General features: G+C 49.7%; 1 protein-coding gene and 1 pseudogene across 3 annotated transcripts in view; one reads left to right on the top strand and one right to left on the bottom strand.

The window, feature by feature from the left end:
* LOC122930683 (gastrula zinc finger protein XlCGF26.1-like) overlaps positions 1-8,274 on the bottom strand; it is a 234,610-nt gene extending 226,336 nt beyond the window's left edge. For 2 of the 3 annotated variants that reach the window (XM_044284234.1, XM_044284235.1), the window contains exon 1: positions 7,902-8,274. The gene's annotated coding sequence lies outside the window, so the exon portion shown is untranslated. The remainder of the gene's footprint in view (positions 1-7,901) is intronic. The other variant, XM_044284238.1, reaches the window with a different exon arrangement.
* On the top strand, positions 3,644-3,742 carry LOC122933596 (annotated as a pseudogene).
* Positions 8,275-12,761: the final 4,487 nt, after the last annotated feature.

Below are 12,761 nucleotides of genomic sequence, written 5' to 3'. Positions count from 1 at the left end.
AGTGGCCTGACTCAGGGGGGAGGCCAGAACCTTGGGAACCGGAGTCAGAAGGACCAGCTGTAGGGGTGACCGCCACTTCGGTGGAAGAGGGGGAGACAACCCCGTTAAGTGTGATGGTGGGAGACGTAGAGGATTTGCCGCCGGGTCCTGAGCTGGCAGACCTCAATGTCTCTAGGGATAATTTCGGTACAGCACAACACCAGGATCCGACTATCTCGAGCCTGGGAAAATGTGGTAGTAGTTGAGGGTGAGCCACAACAACCGGGGGCCGAATCTATGTTCCCCCGTTTTGTGGTTCAACAGGAGATGCTGTACCGAGTAAATAAACTACGGGGTGAACATATTGAACAGCTGGTGGTGCCCCAGGCATATCGCAAGCTCGTGTTGAAATTAGCCCACCAACATGTTCTTGGGGGACACCTGGGCCAGCAGAAAACGCAGGACCGGATTTTACAGCGGTTTTACTGGCCCAGTGTGTTCAGAGAGGTAGAAGAGTTTTGCCCAACCTGCCAGATAACCAGCCCCCAGCCACATTTCCGTAGTCCTCTGGTCCCTCTCCCGATTATTGAGGTTCCCTTCGAGCGGATCGCTATGGATCTTATAGGCCCAGTACCGAAGTCAGCTAGAGGGCACCAGCACATCCTGGTCATCCTCGACTACGCCACGCGGTACCCGGAGGCGGTGCCATTGCGTCATACGTCAGCCAAACTCATAGCTAAGGAGTTAATGGAAATGTTTTCTAGAGTGGGTCTGCCTAAGGAGGTTCTAACTGACCAAGGGACCCCATTTATGTCCAAGGTCATGAGGGAACTCTGTAAGTTGCTCCAAATAAAACAGTTACGGACATCCGTGTATCATCCGCAAACGGATGGCCTGGTAGAGAGGTTTAACCAGACGTTAAAAAATATGCTGAAAAGAGTGGTGTCTAAGGATGGGAGGGACTGGGACCTTCTTCTGCCCTATCTCATGTTCGCAGTGCGAGAAGTGCCCCAGGCCTCTACTGGGTTCTCGCCCTTCGAACTACTATACGGCAGACACCCTCGTGGTTTATTAGACGTCGCCAAAGAGGCGTGGGAACAACAAACCACACCGCACAAAAGTGTAGTTGAGTATGTCACCCAGATGCAGGGACGGATGGAAACAGTGTTACCTCTGGTTAGGGAGCATATGGAGGCAGCGCAGCAAGCCCAGAGTAGGGTCTATAATCGGCAGGCTCGGGTCCGAAACTTTAACCCGGGTGATCGGGTGTTGGTTCTGGTACCAACGGTAGATAGTAAGTTCCTAGCTAGGTGGCAGGGGCCCTACGAGGTACTAGAAAAAGTTGGACCAGTAGATTACAAAGTACACCAGCCAGGGAGGCGAAAGCCGGAGCAGGTGTACCATGTGAATCTGCTCAAGCCGTGGAAGGAAAGGGAAACCTGTACGGAAGACAGCCCACGACCAGGGTTCCTAGGGGAAGCGGTTTTGGCCCCTCAGTCTGAAGCAGGGGAAGCAGGGGAAGCGGCTGTCACAGTGAAAATTGCTGACAGCCTCTCCTCTAAACAGGCTCAGGAAGCCAGGGAGTTCATTAGTCGGAATACGGATGTGTTCTCAGACCTCCCTGGACGCACGTCCGTAATCCGGCATGACATTGTCACTGAGCCTCAGGCGAAAGTCCGGTTAAAACCTTACCGGGTACCCGAGGCTAGGCGACAAGCCATCACGGAGGAAGTGCGGCTAATGCTCCAGCTGGGTGTCATCGAGGAGTCAAAAAGTGAGTGGGCCAGTCCGATAGTATTAATACCCAAGCCAGACGGGACATTGCGGTTTTGTAATGACTTCCGCAAACTTAATGAGGTGTCCAAGTTTGACGCGTATCCCATGCCCCGAGTGGATGAGCTTATTGAAAAATTGGGCCAAGCCCGGTATTTTTCTGTGTTGGACCTCACCAAAGGGTACTGGCAGGTACCCTTGACGGAGGCTGCCAAAGAAAAAACGGCTTTCGTCACGCCAGAGGGGCTGTATCAGTACAAGGTATTACCCTTTGGTCTACATGGCGCTCCCGCCACGTTTCAAAGGTTAATGGACATTGTACTCCGTCCACATCGTCGGTACGCTTCGGCGTACCTGAACGATATCGTTGTCCATAGCACCGACTGGGAAAGTCACTTACATAAAGTACAGGCTGTAGTGGACTCCCTTAGGAAAGCTGGCTTAACCGCTAACCCGAAAAAGTGCTCAATAGGGTTAGAAGAGACCAAGTACCTGGGGTATGTCATTGGGCGCGGAATGATCAAACCTCAGGTGAACAAAATTGAGGCAATTAGGAATTGGCCCCGACCTGTCACTACTCGGCAAGTAAAGTCGTTCCTGGGTATGGTGGGGTACTATATGAGGTTTGTCCCCAATTTTGCTACAGTCGCTGCACCACTGACAGGCCATTTGAAGGGACGCAAGTCAGTGACGGTCCACTGGAATGAGCAGGCGGAAAAGGCTTTCTCCGCTTTGAAGTCGGCCCTGTGTGGGTCCCCGGTTTTGGTGACACCCGACTTCAAAAGGGAGTTTATAGTGCAGACCGATGCCTCAGAGGTAGGTCTCGGTGCTGTACTATCTCAAGATATTGACGGGGAGGAGCATCCCGTTGTCTTCCTCAGCCGGAAGCTCACCCCAGCTGAGACTAGGTACAGTATAGTGGAGAGAGAGTGCCTGGCCATCAAGTGGGCACTTGAGTCTCTCCGCTACTACCTTTTGGGGAGAAGGTTCCGTCTGGTGACCGACCACTCCCCCCTGAAATGGATGAGCCAGGCCAAAGAGAGGAATGCTCGGGTCACCAGGTGGTTCTTATCTTTGCAAAATTTTAAGTTTTCCGTGGAACACAGGGCAGGCAGGTTACAAGGAAACGCGGATGCCCTGTCCCGCGTACACTGTCTGGCAAGTGTTCACCCCCTCAGGGTTGAACAAAGGGGGGAGGTACGTAAGAAGGAACAAGGAGCCGTCATTGACGGAAGATACGTGTCACCGAGGTTCCTGGCCTCGGTGAGGTAAGAACCGGATTTTCTTCCTGAAGTGTCAGTTCTGTAGTGCAGTCTGACACTTCAGCTGTCAGAATGGCTGTAAAGCCAATCCGGGCCGGTTCTTATTGGGAGCAGCCAAAGAGCAGGGTGGGTGGCTGTTCCCCACGGTTCCAGGCCGGGTTTTGGCTGGAATATAAAAAACCCAGCCAGCATGTTCAGGTGGTGTGGATTATCCTCCATGACAGAGGAGCTGAGGAGTCTGTGGTCTGAGACACTGAGGGATCTGTTTGTGTGAGCCATAGGCTGGGGAAACAGGCCACTAAAGACTGCTGCGGACTCTGGGTGAAAATCATCTGCTGACCAGGTGACGTCTTTTTGCACTGTGAACTTTGTGTGGTGTGAACAGGCACCAAGACTGAACACTTTCTTTTGGCTTGTTTTCTGGCTATGTGTGAATAAACACTGAACTTTGATTTAAACCTTGTTTTTGCCTCTGTACTGCGTCCGCTTACCCTGCCTACCAAAGCGAATCCCCACAATCTATATATCTATATCTATATCTATCTATATATATCTATATCTATCTATCTATCTATCTATATGCTATTTTTGATTATAATGTGGGTCACTTCAAATATTAATTATGATGGTTCGCTTCTCGGCCTTTAGGCTAAGATCAAGTGTAGTATCTATTCTTATCAAGTCCTGGTGGTTCAGAGCCACTGCCAGGATGAGAAGCGATAACCACACGGCATCCCTAGGGTGTACGGCTTGGGCCATTTGCGCCCTATGCTAGGTGACCAAGGGCCCTGCCGGATCTAAGCCAGGGGCTGAGACGTGTTTGAAAGTCCGAGGTGCAGAAGTGCCCCAGGAGTGGAGACCCTGGGGTGCCCAAACTCACTGGGGGGTGGGAGCCCACTGAGTGACGGCCCATTTGCATGCACTTCCCTTTCTCATATTGTGGGCCCACTGTTCCTTTATTCTTTGCCTGGCATAATGAGGGGGGATTCCGGCCAAATGTCTGGGCTGATCTTCAGCACACATTCACTTCATTTATTTTTTTCTGTTCACTGTGTATTCACTTTTCACTTTCGTTTGTCACAAGGATTTTCAGGGTTTGTGGCACCCTTATGGGTTTTGCCCCCCCCCCCCCTGAGGTCTGGGGGGGGGGGGGTGGCCATCTGGTTCCTCACCCTCCTGCAAAACCCCTTGGGGCTCTCCCTCCGGGGAGAACCCAGACCTAGTATTGTTGAGCTTCATGCGAACATCTGGGGTGGCAGCTTGGATTTGGGCTGCCTTTTTGTCTTGGTCCCTTGCAGGTACTTACCTCCACTTAGAGTGAGAAAGTTATCTGATTCCAAGTGCAGGAACTAGTGCAGGGGTGGCCAACCTGCGGATCTTCAGTTGTTGCAAACCTACAACTTTTAGCATGCCCAGTCTGCCTACAGCTATCAGCCTACAGGTGGGGGTTGTAGTTTTACAACAGCTGGAGAGCCGCAGGTTGGCCAGCCCTGATCTAGTGTGAAGGCTTTGATCAATACTTCTAGACCTCCATGAGTTCTGGACCACTAAAATGTTTGTCAGAGAGTGGGCCTCCTGTGCTGCTATCAGATATGCAATCCTCAAGGAACACAGATGGGATTATGAACAGTCAATTAATAGTGGCATTTTTACCTATAACCCTACAGTTTGTATAGGTTATGTTGTATTTTCTATGATAACCCCATGGTTTGTACGCACTGTCCTTTCGTAATATTAAAACTTCACTTTAATAAGAGTCTTCTTGTGTTCTCACAATTCCATGACCCTAGAAGAAGTGGTACCTAAATTTATGTATTAACCAGTGCATGCCAGCCCGCATAGTGAGTTGTAGAGTGTACTTAGGAGAACTTAATATAAGGCGTCTCGTCTGCCTGATATGACGAGTGGCGACAGCTAAAATTGATTAGTTTTGGATGACGGAGTGCTGACAAAGGGAGGTGTAGCGTGAACCGACAGGCTCCCATTCTGAATCTAAGTTGGTGATACTGACAGTCCATATATCAAGGTATGACATCAGGTGAAGGTCCGAGCCACAAAAATGTTAGGAGAGAGAACTCCAGTGGTGCGTATCGCTCTGCCGCATAAACCACTTTACTTTTTACCATAAACCACGTCTACAATTCTACCCTATACTTTTTGTGTACCCGCACAGCAACATTGCCCGCTTAGTGCCTCACCACAATATAAGAAAGTTGCCTTTATGTCACTGCAAAATAGTGATGCCCCTTTAGAGCCCGCCTAGACAATATGATGCCCCTTTAGTGAACTTTCACACTAGCGTTGTGAGGATACGGCAGGCAGTTCCGTTGCTGGATCTGCCTGCCGGATCCGGAAATCTGCATGCAAACGGATATCATTTGTTTCCGGGTTACAAATGTACTGAAATACCGGTTCCGTCTCTCCGATGTCATCCAGAAAAACGGATCTGGTATTTATTTCACATTTTTAAAGGTCTGCGCATGCACAGACCGGAAAACCGGCTCAGTCAATACGGCAATTTCCTGAACACTTGGTACCGGATTCGGCATTAATACATTTCAATGGAAATTAATGTTGGATCCAGCAATCCGGCAAGTGTTCCGGAATTTTGGTCTGAGAAAATACCGCAGCATCGTAAAAGGGACGGAACGGAAGACATCCTGATCCATACTGAACGGATTGCTTCAAAATGCATTAGGACAAAACCAGTATTGAGCCCCTGTGACGGAACTCAATACCAGAAAACTTTAACGCTAGTGTGAAAGTACCCTTAGTACCCCAATGCAATATAAATCCTCACGCACATCATAATGATCCCTTTAGTGTTCCCACATAGAATGAGCCCCCCTTAAGTTCTCCCCACAAAGCATGATGTCCCCTTAAGCAGCCTCCACACAGTGATGCCCTGGTAAGTTCACCCTCACAGGGTAATACTCCTAAAGTGCCGTTCCCCCCCCACCCAGACAGCGATATGCCCTTTAGTGGCCATTATACAGTATGATATCCCCTTAGGTGTTCCTCACACTATGATGCCTATTAAATGCCCCCCAATAAAGTCATGCCCCTTAAGTGGCCCCCAAGAAAGAGTTCAAAATTAGGTCTCCTAAGAACGATACCCCGTAATGCCTACAATTTAATACTCACCTACGCCATGACCCCCCGTCAGCTTTCTGACTCAGGGCAATGCATTAATGTCATGACGCATGCAACCCTAGGCCCACAGACAGCACAGAACCGGGTGGAGCAAGTCTACAAGCCGGAGAGTTGTATTGAATTGTAAAGCAGGGACTGAAGGCTCCATTCTTTACCATTGTGTTCAACTATATGTGCATCCTGAGGACACAGATACAGTTGAAAGTGGGGTATGCAGGGGGTCCAGAAAGCTGCCACCCACAGTCCACATTCCGAAATGGTCCGCCTGTTCTATATGTTGAATCGGAAGATATGGTCAATGTAATCACAGAAGATCTAATACTAACAGACTTAGGCCTCATGCACACGACCGGATGTATTTTGCGATCCGTGAAAAATACGGATGACGTCCGTGTGCATTCTGTATCTTTCGTAACAAAACAGCTGACCCCTAATAGAACAGTCTTTTCCTTGTCTGTGATGCAGACAAATAATAGGACATGTTCTATTTTTTTGCAGAACGTAAATACGAACATGCAGAAATGGAATGCACACAAAGAACTTCCATTTTTTATTTTTGCGGACCCATTGAATTGAAAGGTTCCGTATACCGTCCGCAAAAAAGAAAAGAAAAACGGAACGGACACGGAAAGAAAATAAGTTTGTGTGCATAAAAGGGTTTTACGGTTATAGCAAGTTATTCCCTATCCACAAGAGAACACAAGAATGGGGGCCCCATACCCTGTGGAGGCCCCCCTGAAATAGACGGACCAGCTGGTCGTAAATACGCACCACCGCTCCATTATACCCCTTTGAAGAATATATATATTACACACAGGATCAACCCTATTTAACCAGGCCTATTGCATGGTGGGGTTGATCCTTCTGATTCATGCAGAATGACTTGACCAGGGAGAAGGATGCTGATGCTTGGACCTGTCAGTCAAGGAGAGGGGTAAGTAGCCGTCAAAGGAAAGTGCAGGAACTCAGCGTACTGAAGCCTTCATTTGCGTAAAGAATAAAAGTCTTTATTCCTGAGAATGCTGAATTAGAATTTCACAGGGCTGGTAAACTTTGAACCAGCAGGATCAACCCTTATAGGAGGTATACCTGGTTTGACAGGGTTGATATTGGTGACAGCTGCATTTTAAAACCTGCTTTCTTCTTTAATCCCCTTGAGAGCAAAGAACTTTACGTAGAAAGAGGGGAGGATTTACTGTAATCGAAGTCACATCTTTAAGACCTCTTCCATGAAGAATAGGGCATAACTGGCGACATTTGAAGCCACTAATGTGGGCGGAAAGAGGTAGCACGGCGCTGGAAGTTTTTAACCTTGCAGCCACGCCATTTTACGGTTTGCCCCCTTTACTGACGTGGACAGTCAGTAATGCCCTCTTTCCTGTAGCCCCAACCCTTCAGGATGCCTGGGGGCACATCTGATGACACAACTTCATGCGCCAAACACAATAACGGTAGTTCTTCAGGAGTTGCTGGGAGCCATTGCCAGCACCCACACAATTTGCTCTTTCAGGAGGTCTCCCTTTTTTTCCAGGGACCTGCCAGATATTTTTTGGGAAAGCAGGGAATATGGAACAACATACTAATTGTACATTACTAATTACAAGGGAGGCGACGCTGCCATTGAGGTGTACGAGCAAGAAATAATCCAGCGCAAAATGATGCTAAGAAGCCTCGAGGTACGGTTATAAAAGTCATTATAATAGGTGACTTACTGTACACAGCACATCGACTTACCGCCTCCTTGGATCACTTATCACCCTCAGGGTTCTTGATATCGATATTGGAGATGATTCTCCCACCGATGGGTCCTCCAGATGTTCTAGAGCTCCAAGGTCTAATTACTGGTTTATAATAAAAGTCCTTGTTACACTTTTCAGGGGGTAAGAGCCCCTAACTTCATCAGACATAAAGGAGAAGATACAAACAGCACAAACTTATTATCACATTCCATGCCGGCTGACAGGAAGTACCAGAAACAGGAAGTGACATCACGCCAACGCTATATACCGGGTCAATGTTGATTCTACCTATATCAAATGATCAGTATCTAGAACACCATTTTGGTCTAAAATGGGCTCCTACACAAACATCTGGTTGCAGGTGTTCCATTAAAAGTTGGTACCTGTTAAAAGTTGGTACTCTCGTCACTTCCGGTACTGACGTCAGGTTGAAACGAAGGCGTGAGCTGAGAGCTCGTCTCCTCATTGGCTGACGCGAAGGCGTGTTGGCGCTTGCGCAGACGCAACATGGGTACCATGATTTCACAGTAGCTGCTGTGAACGCGCAGAGGGAGGGAGGGAACCTTGGATTTACAGCCCACCGCGCATGCGCGAATAGGCTTGGCCGCAATGTAACATTTTGGTTTATAGGACCTGAGCGAGGGGAGGGACGCAGGGAGGGGGCAGGGTTTGGCCGCTCTGTGATTGGTCATGGGGGTACCATACTTTAACGGTGCACATCATGCCATCGGAGCCGAGGGAGGGGAGGCACGCAGAGAGGGGGCGGAACTTGGCCGCTCTGTGATTGGTCATGGGGGGTACCATAATTTAACGCTGCACATCATGCATAGGAGCCGAGGGAGGGGAGGGACGCAGGGAGGGGGGCGGGGTTTGGCCGCTCTGTGATTGGTCATTGGGGGTACCATAATTTAACGGCGCACATCATGCCTAGGAGCCGAGGGAGGAGGGTGGGGCTTGGCCGCTCTGTGATTGGTTATTCGGGGTACCATATTTTAACAGCAAACATCATGCCTAGGAGCCGAGGGAGGGACGCAGGGAGAGGGCGGAGCTTGGCCGCTCTGTGATTGGTCATGGGGGGGTACCATATTTTAACGCTGCACATCATGCCTAGGAGCCGAGGGAGGGGAGGGACGCAGGGAGGGGGCGGAGCTTGGCCGCTATGTGATTGGTCATGGGGGGTGCCATATTTTAACGCTGCACATCATGCCTAGGAGCCGAGGGAGGGGAGGGACGCAGGGAGGGGCGGAGCTTGGCCGCTATGTGATTGGTCATGGGGGGTACCATAATTTAACGCTGCACATCATGCCTAGGAGCCGAGGGAGGGGAGGGACGCAGGGAGGGGGGCGGGGCTTGGCCGCTCTGTGATTGGTCATGGGGGTACCATAATTTAACGGTGCACATCATGCCTAGGAGCCGAGGGACGCAGGGAGGGGGCGTGGTTCGTCCGCTCTGTGATTGGTTATTCGGGGTACCATAATTTAACGGTACCCCTAATGACTAATCACAGAGCGGCCAAACCCCGCCCCCCTCCCTCGGCTCCGATAGCATTATGTGCACCGTTAAATTATGGTACCCCCATGACCAATCACAGAGCGGCCAAACCCCGCCCCGCCCCCCCTCGCTCAGGTCCTATAAACCAAAATGTTACATTGCGGCCAAGCCTATTCGCGCATGCGCGGTGGGCCGTAAATCCAAGGTTCCCTCCCTCTGCGCGTTCACAGCAGCTACTGTGAAATCATGGCACCCATGTTGCGTCTGCGCAAGCGCCAACACGCCTTCGCGTCAGCCAATGAGGAGACGAGCTCTCAGCTCACACCTTTGTTTCAACCTGACGTCAGTACCGGAAGTGACGAGGGTACCAACTTTTAACAGGTACCAACTTTTAACGGAACACAGGAACCGAACTGTGTTACACATACAGAAAGTTTGTGTTCCACAGACAGGAAGTGCCATGTGTCCCAAATACAGGAAGTCTGTGTTCCAAAAACAGGAAGTGCCATGTGTTCCAAACACAGGAAGTCTAAGTTCCACAAATAGGAAGTGTCTTGTGTTCCAAACACAGGAAGTGTCATGTGTTTCAAACACAGGAAGTCTAAGTTCCACAAATAGGAAGTGCCTTGTGTTCCAAATACAGGAAGTGCCATGTGTTTCAAACACAGGAAGTGCCATGTGTTTCAAACACAGGAAGTCTAAGTTCCACAAATAGGAAGTGCCTTGTGTTCCAAATACAGGAAGTGCCATGTGTTTCAAACACAGGAAGTCTAAGTTCCACAAACAGGAAGTGCCTTGTGTTCCAAGTATAGGAAGTATGTGTTCCACAGACAGGAAGCACCATGTGTTTCATATATAGAAAGTCTGTGTTCTTTAGATAGGGGGTGCTTACTTATTAGACAGGAACGTTTAGGGGGTAATTGATAAAACTGGCGTAAAGTAGAAATGGTTTAATTGCCCATAGCAAACAATCAGATTACACCTTTCATTTTTAACAGCGCCTTTGTAAAATAAACGGTGGAATCTGGTTGCTATGGGCAACTAAGCCAGTTCTACTTTACAACAGTTTGATAAATGACCCCATTTATTTTATTTATTTTTTATTGCCAAAACTATAGGATTTTTCTTCTTACCAACAACATCATTAGCATGTTTGGCCATTGAAAATTATATGTGTCTTTAGGGAATGACCTTGCTGTTCATCCATCCACTACCCCAAAACCGATTATTAAAGGGGTTGTATCATCTTGGAAATTGTTAGGATATGCCCCCAACTTCTGTTAGGTGTGGGACCCACCTCTGGGTCCAGCACCTAGGGCGGCCAGACATCTGGTTTTAGCATTGTGCTGTCCCTCCCCCCACAGTCACCCGACATTCTTCCATTCGTTTTTTATCTTTGTCAGCAGCGGGGGAGTGGGTTAGAGGGGTTTGGGGTGGTTTAGTGTAGTCAGCGGCGTTGCCAGAGTATGAACCGAGTGCCACCCTACCTGCACCTATACTTAGAACAGAGCCCTTAAAGTGTCGGATGGTGCACTGCACATGCGCAGCCCTCGATTCATTTATAAGGGAGTGTCGAAAATAGAGAGACGTGCTCGGATATTTTTGGCAGTCTTATTGAAATGAAAGGGAAGTGCACACTGCAGTGTTGCTTCTCTCTGGAAGGAATAGTAAGGCGTGGTGCACCCCAGTGGGAAATACACTGATGAGCAAAATGGTAACAATGTTTTGAACCTTTGACTTTCAGGCTCCATATCTCACCATCCACCAGTACTTCGAACGTGAGCCTACCATCATTTTATAGACAATCATGGCTATCTCATGCATAAATTGGACTTGCAACTATTTAGCATATGATAGTTAGGCCTCATGCACACAACCGTTGTTTTCGCGGAAAAATCGGAAGATGCACCGTTTTGCAGCCGAGACCGTGATCCGTGTATCCTGTCCGTCAAAAAAATATGACCTGTCCTATTTTTTTGACGGACAACGGTTCACGGACCCATTCAAGTCAATGGGTCCGTGAAAGAACACGGATGCACACAAGATTGGCATCCGTGTCCGTGATCCGTAGGTTACTTTCATACAGACGGATCCAAAGATCCGTCTGCATAAAAGCTTTTTCAGATCGAAGTTTTCACTTCGTGGTGATGGGGACGCTTCTAGTTAGAATATACTACAAACTGTGTACAAGACTGCCCCCTGCTGCCTGGCAGCACCCGATCTCTTACAGGGGGCCGTGATCAGCACAATTAACCCCTTCAGGTGCGGCACCTGAAGGGGTTAATTGTACTATCATATCCCCCTGTAAGAGATCAGGGCTGCCAGGCAGCAGGGGGCAGACCCCACCCCTCCCCAGTTTGAATATCATTGGTGGCCAGTGCGGCCCCCCCTCCCTCCCTCTATTGTAATAATTCGTTGGTGGCACAGTGTGCGCACCCCCCCCCCCCGCCCCCCCCTTCCTCCCTCTATTGTAATAATTTGCTGGTGGCACAGTGTGCGCACCCCCCCTTCCTCCCTCTATTGTAATAATTCGTTGGTGGCACAGTGTGCGCCCCCATCGGCCCCCCTCCCTCTATAGCAGTAACAACATTGTTGGCCAGTGTGCGGCCTCCTATCTCCCCCCCCCCCCGATCATTGTTGGCAGCGGAGTTCCGATCGGAGTCCCAGTTTAATCGCTGGGGCTCCGATCGGTAACCATGGCAACCAGGACGCTACTGCAGTCCTGGTTGCCATGGTTACTTAGCAATAGTACAATAGTAGAAGATTCATACTTACCTGCTGGCTGCTGCGATGTTCGTGTCCGGCCGGGAGCTCCACCTACTGGTAAGTGACAGGTCTGTGCGGCGCATTGCTAAATGAGCTGTCACTTACCAGTAGGAGGAGCTCCCGGCCGGACACAGACATCGCAGCTCCCAGGTTAGCATGAATCTTTTACTATTGTACTATTGCTAAGTAACCATGGCAACCAGGGCTGCAGTAGCGTCCTGGTTGCCATGGTTACCGATCGGAGCCCCAGCGATTAAACTGGGACTCCGATCGGAACTCCGCTGCCACCAATGATGTGGGGGGGGGATGGGAGGCCGCATACTGGCCACCAATGTTATTAATGCTATAGAGGGAGGGGGGGCCGATGGGGGGTGCACACTGTGCCACCAACCTATTATTACAATAGAGGGAGGGAGGGAGGGGGGCCGCACTGGCCACCAATGATATTCAAACTGGGGAGGGGGGGTCTGCCCCCTGCTGCCTGGCAGCCCTGATCTCTTACAGGAGGATATGATAGTACAATTAACCCCTTCAGGTGCGGCACCTGAGGGGTTAATTGTGCTGATCACGGCCCCCTGTAAGAGATCGGGTGCTGCCA

The sequence above is a fragment of the Bufo gargarizans genome, chromosome 3 (genome assembly GCF_014858855.1).
Source record: "Bufo gargarizans isolate SCDJY-AF-19 chromosome 3, ASM1485885v1, whole genome shotgun sequence".
NCBI classification, from domain to species: domain Eukaryota; kingdom Metazoa; phylum Chordata; class Amphibia; order Anura; family Bufonidae; genus Bufo; species Bufo gargarizans.
Note: the sequence above shows the minus strand (reverse complement) of the source record. Positions and strands in the feature narration are given on the sequence as shown.